General features: G+C 32.8%; 1 protein-coding gene across 1 annotated transcript in view; it reads left to right on the forward strand.

Moving 5' to 3' along the window:
* Window positions 1–5,702: 5,702 nt before the first annotated feature.
* The window catches only part of LOC117343545 (sodium bicarbonate cotransporter 3-like), a 38,324-nt gene continuing 31,107 nt past the window's right edge, over window positions 5,703–12,919 (forward strand). Inside the window, exon 1 of the mRNA XM_033905938.1 lies at window positions 5,703–5,825. The gene's annotated coding sequence lies outside the window, so the exon portion shown is untranslated. The remainder of the gene's footprint in view (window positions 5,826–12,919) is intronic.

Raw genomic sequence — 12,919 nt, forward strand, 5'->3', positions numbered from 1 at the left:
AGTAAGGACTGTAGTAACATTGTGTTAAATAAGTTAGGACTGTAGTTACATTGTATAAAATTAGTAAAGACTGTAGTAACATTGCGTAAAATTAGTAAGGACTGTAGTAACATTGCGTATAATAAGTTAGGACTGTAGTAACATTGTGTATAATAAGTTAGGACTGTAGTAACATTGCGTAAAATTAGTTAAGACTGTAGTTACATTGTATAAAATTAGTAAGGACTGTAGTAACATTGCGTAAAATAAGTAAGGACTGTAGTAACATTGCGTAAAATTAGTAAGGACTGTAGTAACATTGTGTAAAATAAGTTAGGACTGTAGTAACATTGTGTATAATAAGTTAGGACTGTAGTAACATTGTGTATAATAAGTTAGGACTGTAGTAACATTGCGTAAAATTAGTTAAGACTGTAGTTACATTGTATAAAATTAGTAAGGACTGTAGTAACATTGCGTAAAATAAGTAAGGACTGTAGTTACATTGTATAAAATAAGTTAGGACTGTAGTAACATTGTGTATAATAAGTTAGGACTGTAGTAACATTGTGTATAATAAGTTAGGACTGTAGTAACATTGTGTAAAATAAGTTAGGACTGTAGTAACATTGTGTAAAATTAGTAAGGACTGTAGTAACATTGTGTTAAATAAGTTAGCACTGTAGTTACATTGTGTAAAATAAGTTAGGACTGTAGTAACATTGCGTAAAATAAGTTAGGACTGTAGTAACATTGTGTTAAATAAGTTAGCACTGTAGTAACATTGTGTAAAATAAGTTAGGACTGTAGTAACATTGTGTAAAATAAGTTAGGACTGTAGTAACATTGTGTTAAATAAGTTAGCACTGTAGTTACATTGTGTAAAATAAGTTAGGACTGTAGTAACATTGTGTAAAATAAGTTAGGACTGTAGTAACATTGTGTAAAATTAGTAAGGACTGTAGTTACATTGTGTAAAATTAGTAAGGACTGTAGTAACATTGTGTAAAATTAGTAAGGACTGTAGTAACATTGTGTAAAATTAGTAAGGACTGTAGTTACATTGTGTAAAATTAGTAAGGACTGTAGTTACATTGTGTAAAATTAGTAAGGACTGTAGTAACATTGTGTAAAATAAGTTAGGACTGTAGTAACATTGTGTATAATAAGTTAGGACTGTAGTAACATTGTGTATAATAAGTTAGGACTGTAGTAACATTGCGTAAAATAAGTTAGCACTGTAGTTACATTGTATAAAATTAGTAAGGACTGTAGTAACATTGTGTTAAATAAGTTAGGACTGTAGTTACATTGTATAAAATTAGTAAAGACTGTAGTAACATTGCGTAAAATTAGTAAGGACTGTAGTAACATTGCGTATAATAAGTTAGGACTGTAGTAACATTGTGTATAATAAGTTAGGACTGTAGTAACATTGCGTAAAATTAGTTAAGACTGTAGTTACATTGTATAAAATTAGTAAGGACTGTAGTAACATTGCGTAAAATAAGTAAGGACTGTAGTAACATTGCGTAAAATTAGTAAGGACTGTAGTAACATTGTGTAAAATAAGTTAGGACTGTAGTAACATTGTGTATAATAAGTTAGGACTGTAGTAACATTGTGTATAATAAGTTAGGACTGTAGTAACATTGCGTAAAATTAGTTAAGACTGTAGTTACATTGTATAAAATTAGTAAGGACTGTAGTAACATTGCGTAAAATAAGTAAGGACTGTAGTTACATTGTATAAAATAAGTTAGGACTGTAGTAACATTGTGTATAATAAGTTAGGACTGTAGTAACATTGTGTATAATAAGTTAGGACTGTAGTAACATTGTGTAAAATAAGTTAGGACTGTAGTAACATTGTGTATAATTAGTAAAGACTGTAGTAACATTGCGTAAAATTAGTAAGGACTGTAGTAACATTGCGTAAAATTAGTAAGGACTGTAGTAACATTGCGTAAAATTAGTAAGGACTGTAGTAACATTGCGTAAAATTAGTAAGGACTGTAGTAACATTGTGTTAAATAAGTTAGGACTGTAGTTACATTGTATAAAATAAGTATGGTCTGTAGTTACATTGTATAAAATTAGTAAAGACTGTAGTAACATTGCGTAAAATTAGTAAGGACTGTAGTTACATTGCGTAAAATTAGTAAGGACTGTAGTAACATTGCGTAAAATTAGTAAAGACTGTAGTAACATTGCGTAAAATTAGTAAGGACTGTAGTAACATTGCGTAAAATAAGTTAGCACTGTAGTTACATTGTGTAAAATAAGTTAGGACTGTAGTAACATGGCGTAAAATAAGTTAGGACTGTAGTAACATTGTGTATAATAAGTTAGCACTGTAGTTACATTGTATAAAATTAGTAAGGACTGTAGTAACATTGTGTTAAATAAGTTAGGACTGTACTTACATTGTATAAAATTAGTAAAGACTGTAGTAACATTGCGTAAAATAAGTTAGGACTGTAGTTACATTGTATAAAATTAGTATGGTCTGTAGTTACATTGTGTAAAATTAGTAAGGACTGTAGTAACATTGCGTAAAATAAGTTAGGACTGTAGTAACATTGTGTATAATAAGTTAGCACTGTAGTTACATTGTATAAAATTAGTAAGGACTGTAGTAACATTGTGTTAAATAAGTTAGGACTGTAGTTACATTGTATAAAATTAGTAAGGACTGAAGTAACATTGCGTAAAATAAGTTAGGACTGTAGTTACATTGTGTAAAATAAGTTAGGAATGTAGTTACATTGTATAAAATTAGTAAAGACTGTAGTAACATTGCGTAAAATAAGTTAGGAATGTAGTAACATTGTGTAAAATAAGTTAGGACTGTAGTAACATTGTGTTAAATAAGTTAGGAATGTAGTAACATTGTGTAAAATAAGTTAGGGCTGTAGTTACATTGTGTAAAATAAGTTAGGACTGTAGTAACATTGTGTAAAATAAGTTAGGAATGTAGTAACATTGCGTAAAATAAGTTAGGACTGTAGTAACATTGCGTAAAATAAGTTAGCACTGTAGTTACATTGTATAAAATTAGTAAGGACTGTAGTAACATTGCGTAAAATAAGTTAGGACTGTAGTTACATTGTGTAAAATAAGTTAGGAATGTAGTTACATTGTATAAAATTAGTAAAAACTGTAGTAACATTGCGTAAAATAAGTTAGGAATGTAGTAACATTGTGTAAAATAAGTTAGGACTGTAGTAACATTGTGTTAAATAAGTTAGGAATGTAGTAACATTGTGTAAAATAAGTTAGGGCTGTAGTTACATTGTGTAAAATAAGTTAGGACTGTAGTAACATTGTGTAAAATAAGTTAGGACTGTAGTAACATTGTGTAAAATAAGTGAGGACTGTAGTTACATTGTGTTAAATAAGTTAGGACTGTAGTTACATTGTGTTAAATAAGTTAGGACTGTAGTTACATTGTGTAAAATAAGTTAGCACTGTAGTTACATTGTGTAAAATTAGTATGGTCTGTAGTTACATTGTGTTAAGTTAGTTAGGACTAAAGGAACACTGCGTAAAATTGGTGAGGGCTGTAGTTACATTGTGTAAAATTAGTGAGGAATGTAGTTACATTGTGTAAAATAAGTGAGGAATGTAGTAACATTGTGTAAAATTAGTTAGGACTGTAGTAACATTGTGTAAAATAAGTGAGGGCTGTAGTTACATTGTGTTAAATTATTCAGGACTGTAGTTACATTGTGTAAAATAAGTAAGGACTGTAGTTACATTGTGTAAAATAAGTTAGGACTGTAGTTACATTGTGTAAAATAAGTGAGGAATGTAGTAACATTGTGTAAAATAAGTTAGGGCTGTAGTTACATTGTGTAAAATAAGTGAGGAATGTAGTTACATTGTGTAAAATAAGTGAGGAATGTAGTTACATTGTGTCAAATAAGTTAGGGCTGTAGTAACATTGTGTAAAATTAGTGAGGGCTGTAGTAACATTGTGTAAAATAGGTTAGGACTGTAGTTACATTGTGTAAAATTAGTGAGGGAGATATAAACATTGTTAAATATTGCAGTAATATCTTGTATTTAGCAAAGAGAGTTGAAGTAACATTTCGTAACTAAAGAAGGGCTTATCAATATTGTGTAGTATAACTGACAAAAAACCCATGCTTGCATTACCGGCTTATACACACATTTGGGGAAAAGCCAAAACGAAGATGTAACGAATATTCAAAATGGTTCCGGTTACTGAATTGTACAATGTCATTCACCCTACATCTATAACATATTTAGTATTACCAAATTCCTTCTAAAATGTGTCGTCGTTTTAATGGCTCATCTCATCTCCTATGTAAAAATTGTCATTACCAAAGGAATACTCTTTACATTGGGATGAAGCTATTTAGTTTTTAGCTCGGAGATGACAGTAAATATCTAACGTCTAGACTGTGACTATATTTAAGTGTATGTAAAGTTTGCATACCGACGACTGACAATTCAAAATCTACAATGTAGCTGTAAAGTAAGATAGGATAAGCGAAAATACCGCTCATACAAGTAGACACTGCCTCCATGAAAAAAGCACATGGACCATACCTTTTGAATATAATCTAGAAATGACATATACGTCCTCAACTATTTTGTCTTTCTCTGAATCTTCCATCATCTCTATTGACTAGTATGGATGATAATGTACCACGAGAGTTTAATTAGTAGTAAGAACGTCAGGCGGATGAAACGGGGATCATATACATCACTAATAAAATCACACATCGAGTAAAAACTATCTGCAATAATAGGTTTACTGGCGCTGTGGTCAAATTTCATCTATTTATTTTGTTTTGTTCTGTTATTTGTTGTTGTTGTTGTTGGTTTTTTTTATTTTTTTTTTTATTTTTTTGTTTGGTTTGTTTGTTTTTTTTGTTTTTTTGTTTTTTTTGTTTTTGTTTTTTTTGTTTTTGTTAAATACGTCAAGTTTCAAATGACACTGTGGTATATTTTTTAGATTTTAGTTACGCTGTGGTACACTTTTAGTTTTGATTACCGCTGTGGTATACTTTTAGTTTCGATTATCACTGAGGTATATTTTTTGTTTTTATTGGCGTTATGGTAAACTCTAGTTTTAATAAACGCTGTGGTAAACGTTTAGTTTTTATTGCCACTGTGGTATACTTTTATATTTTTCCTGTCGTTATGGAATACTAAGGATTTACCTAAGCGTTGACGCTGTGGTAAATATTTTTGTCACTGTGTCAAGTTCTCCCTTGGTTTGTAAACTTTGCAATATTTTTGTATATTTTTTCACTTTTAAATATTTTACTCTTCATTGTTTCTTATATCTTAAATCGCAAATTAAGTTGCCACACGCAGGTATGTACATGTACATTGTATATATAAATATATCTTTAAAAATAAAGACTCAATGTCAGGCTTATAGTAAACTCTACCATTAGGCAAAATAAAGCAAAAATGTTGAGAGACAAATTAGAATGCAATTGCATACATCGTAGATATCATGCTAGAAATGTCCACCCATTCACCTAGAACTGTTTTAGATCAGTTCCTCAAGGCCACATACTCATGAATATCTTGATTTTACTGATACTTGCGCTCGTATAGATATTTACCCCGAGGAACTGAAATTATGATGATTCGGACAGCAGCCTATTTCCAGAGTGATAATCTAACTAGAGGGGATGCATATATAAGGATACCTGGGACAGGTGATCAACTCTTTTGAGTCCTGACGCCGTGTTGGCCCCTCGGATTCCCCGCCGTAGTGTGGAGCTGGGTTCAAGTCTCACACGACACTTGTGTCTTGTAATCTCATTGCCAAGTAGGATTCGAGTCGTGCCGTGCATAAGGTAGGTACTGAATGTATGTTGCAGTTTGATCTTTATTATTATTATTAATTTCTATTTACAGCAATATTCCCGTCATATTGTGTTTGACACTATTGATACTTTGATCAAGATAGGAAAAGATATTTAAGACGAAAAGGTAAAAAAAAAGTCGAAAAATAAATGTCAATCAACATAACTGGTTCTTTCTATAAATGATATACCAAATTGCAAAATATACAATAATAATTTTTGTAGAATTTATTTTGATACAATGAAACGTTCAAAAATCAGGGGAAAAGCAAAAACACACTCACAAAAAATAGGTAAAAATATTAAAACGACACAAGAAAAGAAAAATAAGGAAAAATATATGAATGAAGTAAACCAAAACAATAACATCATTTCATGTTGCAATACTTCCATAGGTATGCTCACAAACTAAAACCTTTTATCTAACGTTGAACATTGTTCCATATCGTAAACATTTTAGATACGCGATAAAAAAAGCAAAAACAACAAACAAACAAAAAGCCACGTAAAGTGCAGCATGTAACATAGCAGTATCTGAATGCGTAACTAGTTCTCAAGTTATATAATATATTTGTGTGTGACTTTAAAGACAGTTACATTGTATCTAGCCATATATTAATGCTAGTCTACACTCAACGTCCTTTATTTCAGACAGACATACATTTTACCGTTTTTAACATTGTTGATTATTCCTATTAGGTAGAATAGCAACAATTTAGTGTAGTTGATCAAACAATATCACAACGCTTTACTAGTTTACATCCAGATTCGCCCAGTAAAAAGTTAGCCGGCCATGCCCTCTTTAGTCATTCCAATGTTTAACTGGATATAAAGTGACTTCTGCCTCTGATATATCAGGCGACTTGATGTGACTTCACATACCCATGTTTTCATATTAGACTTTGTTTTGTTAGATTAATATATGAATGTATGAAACAACACAATTGTTTAAAACAATAACATAAGTGCTAGCCATTGGCACATTTAAACTAAAAATAAGCACTCGTTCTATAAGAAATCCATAAACCCACGTTATACATGTATCTGTGCACATCGTCCGTGTGCTAATAACAAAATGGTTGATACACATTGGCCTAAGACGTACGAATATTTATGTAAAATCCAAACCTTTAATATCTGCAATTCAGTGACATTTGTCTGGTGTGGTACTTCAGTAGACAGTGACACAGATATTTAAACTACATTTTTGTCGTATAGGTTTAAATATGTTTGTATCTCGCACAACTGTATAATAGTCAAAGAAATAAAAAGTGGCGACCGTAATCTCAGACAGCTAACAGTTCAAAACGTCAGTCATACAGAACTGTCAGAAGATGTAAATCATTTGGTGAGTTGTTCGAATAAATAATGAATAGATACAAACATTTATAATCTTAAATGTTTAATTATCTTGTGTATCACTTTTATAATCATTTTTTATTCTCAATAACAAAACCGAACATAAATCGTTTATCAATTTTACTCAATACTGTACATAGTATAAGGTAATGCTGTAGGCAGAATATGCTAGGAATAAAAAAAAAAAAATCATGCAGTGGACTGGAGTACGGAAGAGCGTTAGGTTCATGTCGAGATTTCTTCTTATACAAATACATCTCGAAATGTTAAAATGTCACGTTGATAAGTCGAAATTTCGAGATTCCAAGACACAAAAAAAACATTGTGTTCCTACACAGTCCTAATGCTCTAGGCATTCTAAAAAAAACAAAGAAAACTTAATTCTTCATCGGTCATATCATATCAATATTTCTTCATGTTAAACTATACGGAACACAGCGGAATGTATAGCTATTCTCTATAAAAACAATTCTCCATTAAACCATGGGAAATATCATCATTATCAACCTGAAGAACGGTTTGTATTAATGAAGGTTATTTTCAAACATCTTATTTTTGTAACCAATCCTATGTTATATAAACACTAAACTGGTTTGCTGGCAGTTCATTTTCCAATGTGCCGACTAATTGATAAATGCTGTAACATTTATTTAGTGTTGGGAGAGTAGTAGTATGTTTCACGTGTGAAAATGAGTTTGTGATCTATCATGTAAAGTTTTAATGAGATTACAGAAAATGGTGAATGTGAAATCAAACTGGAGCAAGTCTGGAATATACATGTATACATTTTGAGTAATGTGAAACACTATTAAGGAAAGACTAAAGATTTTAAATATATGTTTTTCCGACCTATGATGAAAATCTTATTTCTACAGCTTTGATGACGAAAATTCTGTATTTATTATAACTAAGTTGATATATAATTGTAGTCCTCTAAGGGCTGTGTTAGAGTTAACATTATTGGACATTTGTGGGAACTCAATCAGTATTCTGCTTTTTAATTTTGATGTTGTTAGACACAATTGTAAATACAAAAACTGAATGAAACAGTTTTGAGAAACACACACAGGTACTGTACATGAAATCCAACGACATATCTAGATAGGGTGATAACAAATTACAATCTTCATAAGTTATGTATTGTGCTGTTATCTCAGTTTTTGCCAAAGGGTTACATCCTTAAGACAAGACTTTCTTACATTACAACGTTAACCAGTGCAATATTTATAAAATCCACAAACATATACTGGGTGTGATGTACGAAATCCTATCAACCATCCCCCATCTACTTACAACCCTGTTCATCAGATTTAAACCAATGTTCTTCTTAAAATACCAGTATGGTGACCAGAATTGATGTGTTCTCCGATCTATGTATGCTTGTATATGTAAGTTTAGAGATATGATGTTGCAAAATAATTTGTGCCCAAACCATTTACTAACTTTTGCAATAAAAAATGAAACAACAACACATTAAGAAATGAATGTGCGACATATGCACAGAGAAGAATGTGTTAATGATGATTTCTTGTCATGCATTGGTCCGATTTTATTCGTTGACTAACTGATATCATTTGTGGCCATACAATTTCGTTAACCGAATTTCCAAAAAAATTTTTTTTCTACGTGGATGTTAAGTAACCATTTCAACGACAATGGCTTCAGATACTAATAATAAAGAAAATTAATAAAACAAAATGTTTTGTCAGGTTAAGATGAGCCGATTGCTGGGTATTACAGTGTAATATGATCATTTAACCTTAAACAAGTCAAGTACAAATCCCTCACCAGGTATAGTAGTAAAGTACGCAAGGACTGGCACAAACCAGCCAAGCGCTACCCTCGCCAGGTAGAGAGAAGATCTGTATCTAATCGTCATTAGGGAGCCAGGGGCAAATGTTTATCCAGATGACAGGACCTGGAACACGCCACATCCGCTCAGATACAGAGCTCGGAAGTCCAATTCAGTCAGAGCAACAACACGTGTGCAAATTGGTGTGTCCGGGTGACAACCATCGATTACAGACTTACTACGAGGTTGGTACGTGTTTCCATCAACACAGCGAGAACATAGCACGCGTCAAACAATGAAAAGTACAGCAATCTTTCTCAAAACGAGGCTGAATTAATGGTATGCTTCATATCCATACCATGGTGGAGTGATTCATATCCAAAAGCAGCATATCGAGATACTTCAATCCTTCAACAAACCCTTATAATCATAATGTCCATCAGTAACTTATTAAACCCTTAACGCCATTGTCAAGTTAAATTCCAAATATACTTGTCCATTATTCTTCTTGTACAATGTATGTCTCCGATGTCTTCCATGTTGGTATATATAAGTATTCCCAAACCTTGATTATTGTGTTTAGTTATTCAGTAAAACTGAAACTGAAGACACGTGACAAAACATACTCTCGAAAAGACACGATAACCCCATGAGAAGACATGAGACGACTCCCGCAAGAAGATATAAAAAGACACGAAAGAACTCGCGCAACTGGACAGGAAAAGGCACGAGACGGCTCACGCAAGAAGACGCGGGAAAATACGAGACGAGATACGAGAAGACAGAAGTTAACACACACGCAAATATTTGAAAATCCATAAAGAAAAGACACAATAGTACACAACAACTTAATGAGAGACAGCATTGGACCTTGCGAAGGAGTGTAACCTGATACATACCATCATCAACATCTTATTGTTTAGAACATAAGATGTGGACCCACCGAGGCGTTTAACGACAGCGAGATACCCCTAACATATCTCTATAATATACTATTTCCACGCTCGATTAGCGTCTTAATTGAAGGGAAAGTACTTGATACATGTAGTACTATCGCACTTCAAAGCATAAGAATCGTTATTGTTTTCGTCGGAGATTCTTCTCTGGGTATGTCTACTACCTCCGGGGACCCATTTATATCAATTCAAGTTTGAAATACCTACTTAAAATGCTTCAGACATAATGTGAAGCCATTTTAACACTTCAAAAATTCCCTGGGCATTAGGTGAAGTATCTGACTGGCTATGTTACGGAGTTATACTGTGTACGTATCAGAAACAAAGTCAGATCATTATATAAACACAAAATATTTACCATACGACATATCACACGGATAATTACATTACGTGGCGTAATAAATCACGTCGTCATGGTGAACTTACGTCCATATAAGGGCATAATTGTGGAGTTTTATAATAAATCGTCATGCTAATGTAATTTTGTGTTTATTAAACCAATTCTATAAATCCGACTGCCCGACCACGTGGGTTTCCATTTGGTATTCCAGTTTCCTCCCGCAGTAGGACCCTCGCGCACTCCATCCGGGCCAACAAAAGTGATTATATATGATACGAATTATTTCGTAATTTTCGAGAAATCAATATGTTTATATCTACATTTAATTAACCCTGTATTACGTAAACGGGACATTGTTCCATTGTATCTAATTTATATATCATACGGGATATGGTATATTTTGATATAAATAGGATGTTAAATAAAAACAAAGTTACTTTTTATCGCATTACTGAGGAAACTGAGAAATCTATATCTTAAGGCAAAAACCAAACAAAGGGAGCTATTTTGTTGGCCCATTTTCAATTCTATACATCACAGTCGATTTTTGACTCCCATACAAATCGCTGATCTGTGGACGAGGTTAGTAACTTAGTCTAGATGATATTTTAGACTGCGTTGATTAGTTTTGATATTTAGTTGTAGTTTGCATGATATTTTTAGTAATGCACTAGACTTATCTATGTATGAATTCCAAAAATTAATTTCTATCTGAAGTTTTTCACTACATGTATCAGTATTACTGGCAAAAACAGGGGAAATCACTTGTAATCTGATGCTTACTTTTACCTCAGTAAACCGCGAGAACAATTTCAAACAACTCCATATGAATTTCTCATTTAGTCGATTTAAAAAAAGAAAATAAATGTACACCCCATTACATACTTCTAGCGAAATGTTACGTAGGTTGAAATCAGTTTTGAACTAATGAAAATAGCGATATTGGATTTTGTTTCGTCACACTAGCTTACCGAATTTGCTTATAAAGTTTGTTACCACTTAAGATTTTGGAACAATTGAACAAAACACTTTCGCTACCACTATTCCTTCTTCAACAAAACGTCAAGACAATTTATTGGTGTACTAACGGAATTAGTAATTGTATGTTACAATGTTTATATGTCTCGGGATAATGCATTGACATTCGGACGGTAGACAGACAAACTCGACCTGAGAGGGACGGACATAGAATTAGTGCTCTGATGATAATGATTGTAGAATCATAAATGTCGTATCCGTTGTATAAGGAAACAGAGTTTATATCCCCGTGAACGACATACAATGTTCACAGTTACGTCAGCGAGAAAAGGATAAACCCGGCCCAAGACAAAACCCTAATTTAAGCCTATAAACTTACGCGACTCCAATAAACGAAACAAAAGTCAGGATAATATGTGTGTACGCTATGGCCTCAGATCCAGACCTTGATATCGCGATCTTTAAATATACCTCTCGATATTTTTATAGGACAGTGGGCCAGGGCGCGAATATATAATTATAACGCTGACCTGCACGCCCCGTTAGCCTCGGTCCCTGGGGCCGCGGTATGGTCTGTGAATGGACACTGGTGATAGGTATGTGACCAGGCTAATTCAACAATTATCTGTATCGGGATAGCCCTAAGGCATCGCTACGTATCATTTCAAATATCTAGTTTTAAACCGTTGGTAGTGTATATATGTATTAAATGCCCGGATGGATGTTAGTAATCTGTAGCTATAATCACTGTTTGCTCGGTATACGGTGATTTGATAACCCAAAAATAGTTTTTGATACTATATATAGTAACATTTTTGGAATATCGATATGGTTTCACGACCGAGTTTACTTTTAGACAAACATCTCTTAACAAATTACCGACAATATTTCATCCGAAACCAATCCTTTGTCATCTATTGCAAGGTCCGGTGGCAGTATTTTTCCATTCAAAATTATTGGATGATAACCACTCAGTTTTTATCATTTTCATTTGTCAAGAATGGACAATATCACAATTTGGCAAAAGTACATACTATATATCTTGATAAAATGCATTTAATATCCTGCCATTTTTACTACAATCTTGTGCAATTGTATAATCATACCAGCTCTCAGGCGAACGTCTCCGCAGAGGTGCGATGTCGACGATCCTCAATATATAAGGATTTGTTGACAATGTGTCAATTAAACTTTTTACGGTAACCTTCACGATGTTTGACGACAGCGTCAGAGCACTAGATGACATCTGATCCTTGAGCTTTTTTCAAGTGGCATTCATTTTCAACATGAATGAATGCCAAACTAAAATGACAAAGCCCTTGAAATACACCAACGCTTTATTTGGTTTTCGTTTTTATTATATAGCCAACAAATACAATTCAGAAACTATGTTTGTTATTTAATTTGATTAAAAAAATATTAACAAACAAGAAATACTTTTTAGTATGTTTATGTAAAATAGTTGGCGGTATTTATGCATTCAACACTAGAGTTAGAGATGGTCTCGTGTCGTTCTGTTTACCTTGAAGTTTACGTTCCATAGGGGATTGCTTCGCTGGGCAATTCAATATAAAATGTTGAACACGTGTTTCATCAAACTTGCGTCTTGCCTCTCAACAAAACATAAAAACAACTTCCGGTGATGGACGAACACAAATTA

This window comes from Pecten maximus, chromosome 15 (assembly GCF_902652985.1).
Source record: "Pecten maximus chromosome 15, xPecMax1.1, whole genome shotgun sequence".
In the NCBI taxonomy this organism is placed as follows: domain Eukaryota; kingdom Metazoa; phylum Mollusca; class Bivalvia; order Pectinida; family Pectinidae; genus Pecten; species Pecten maximus.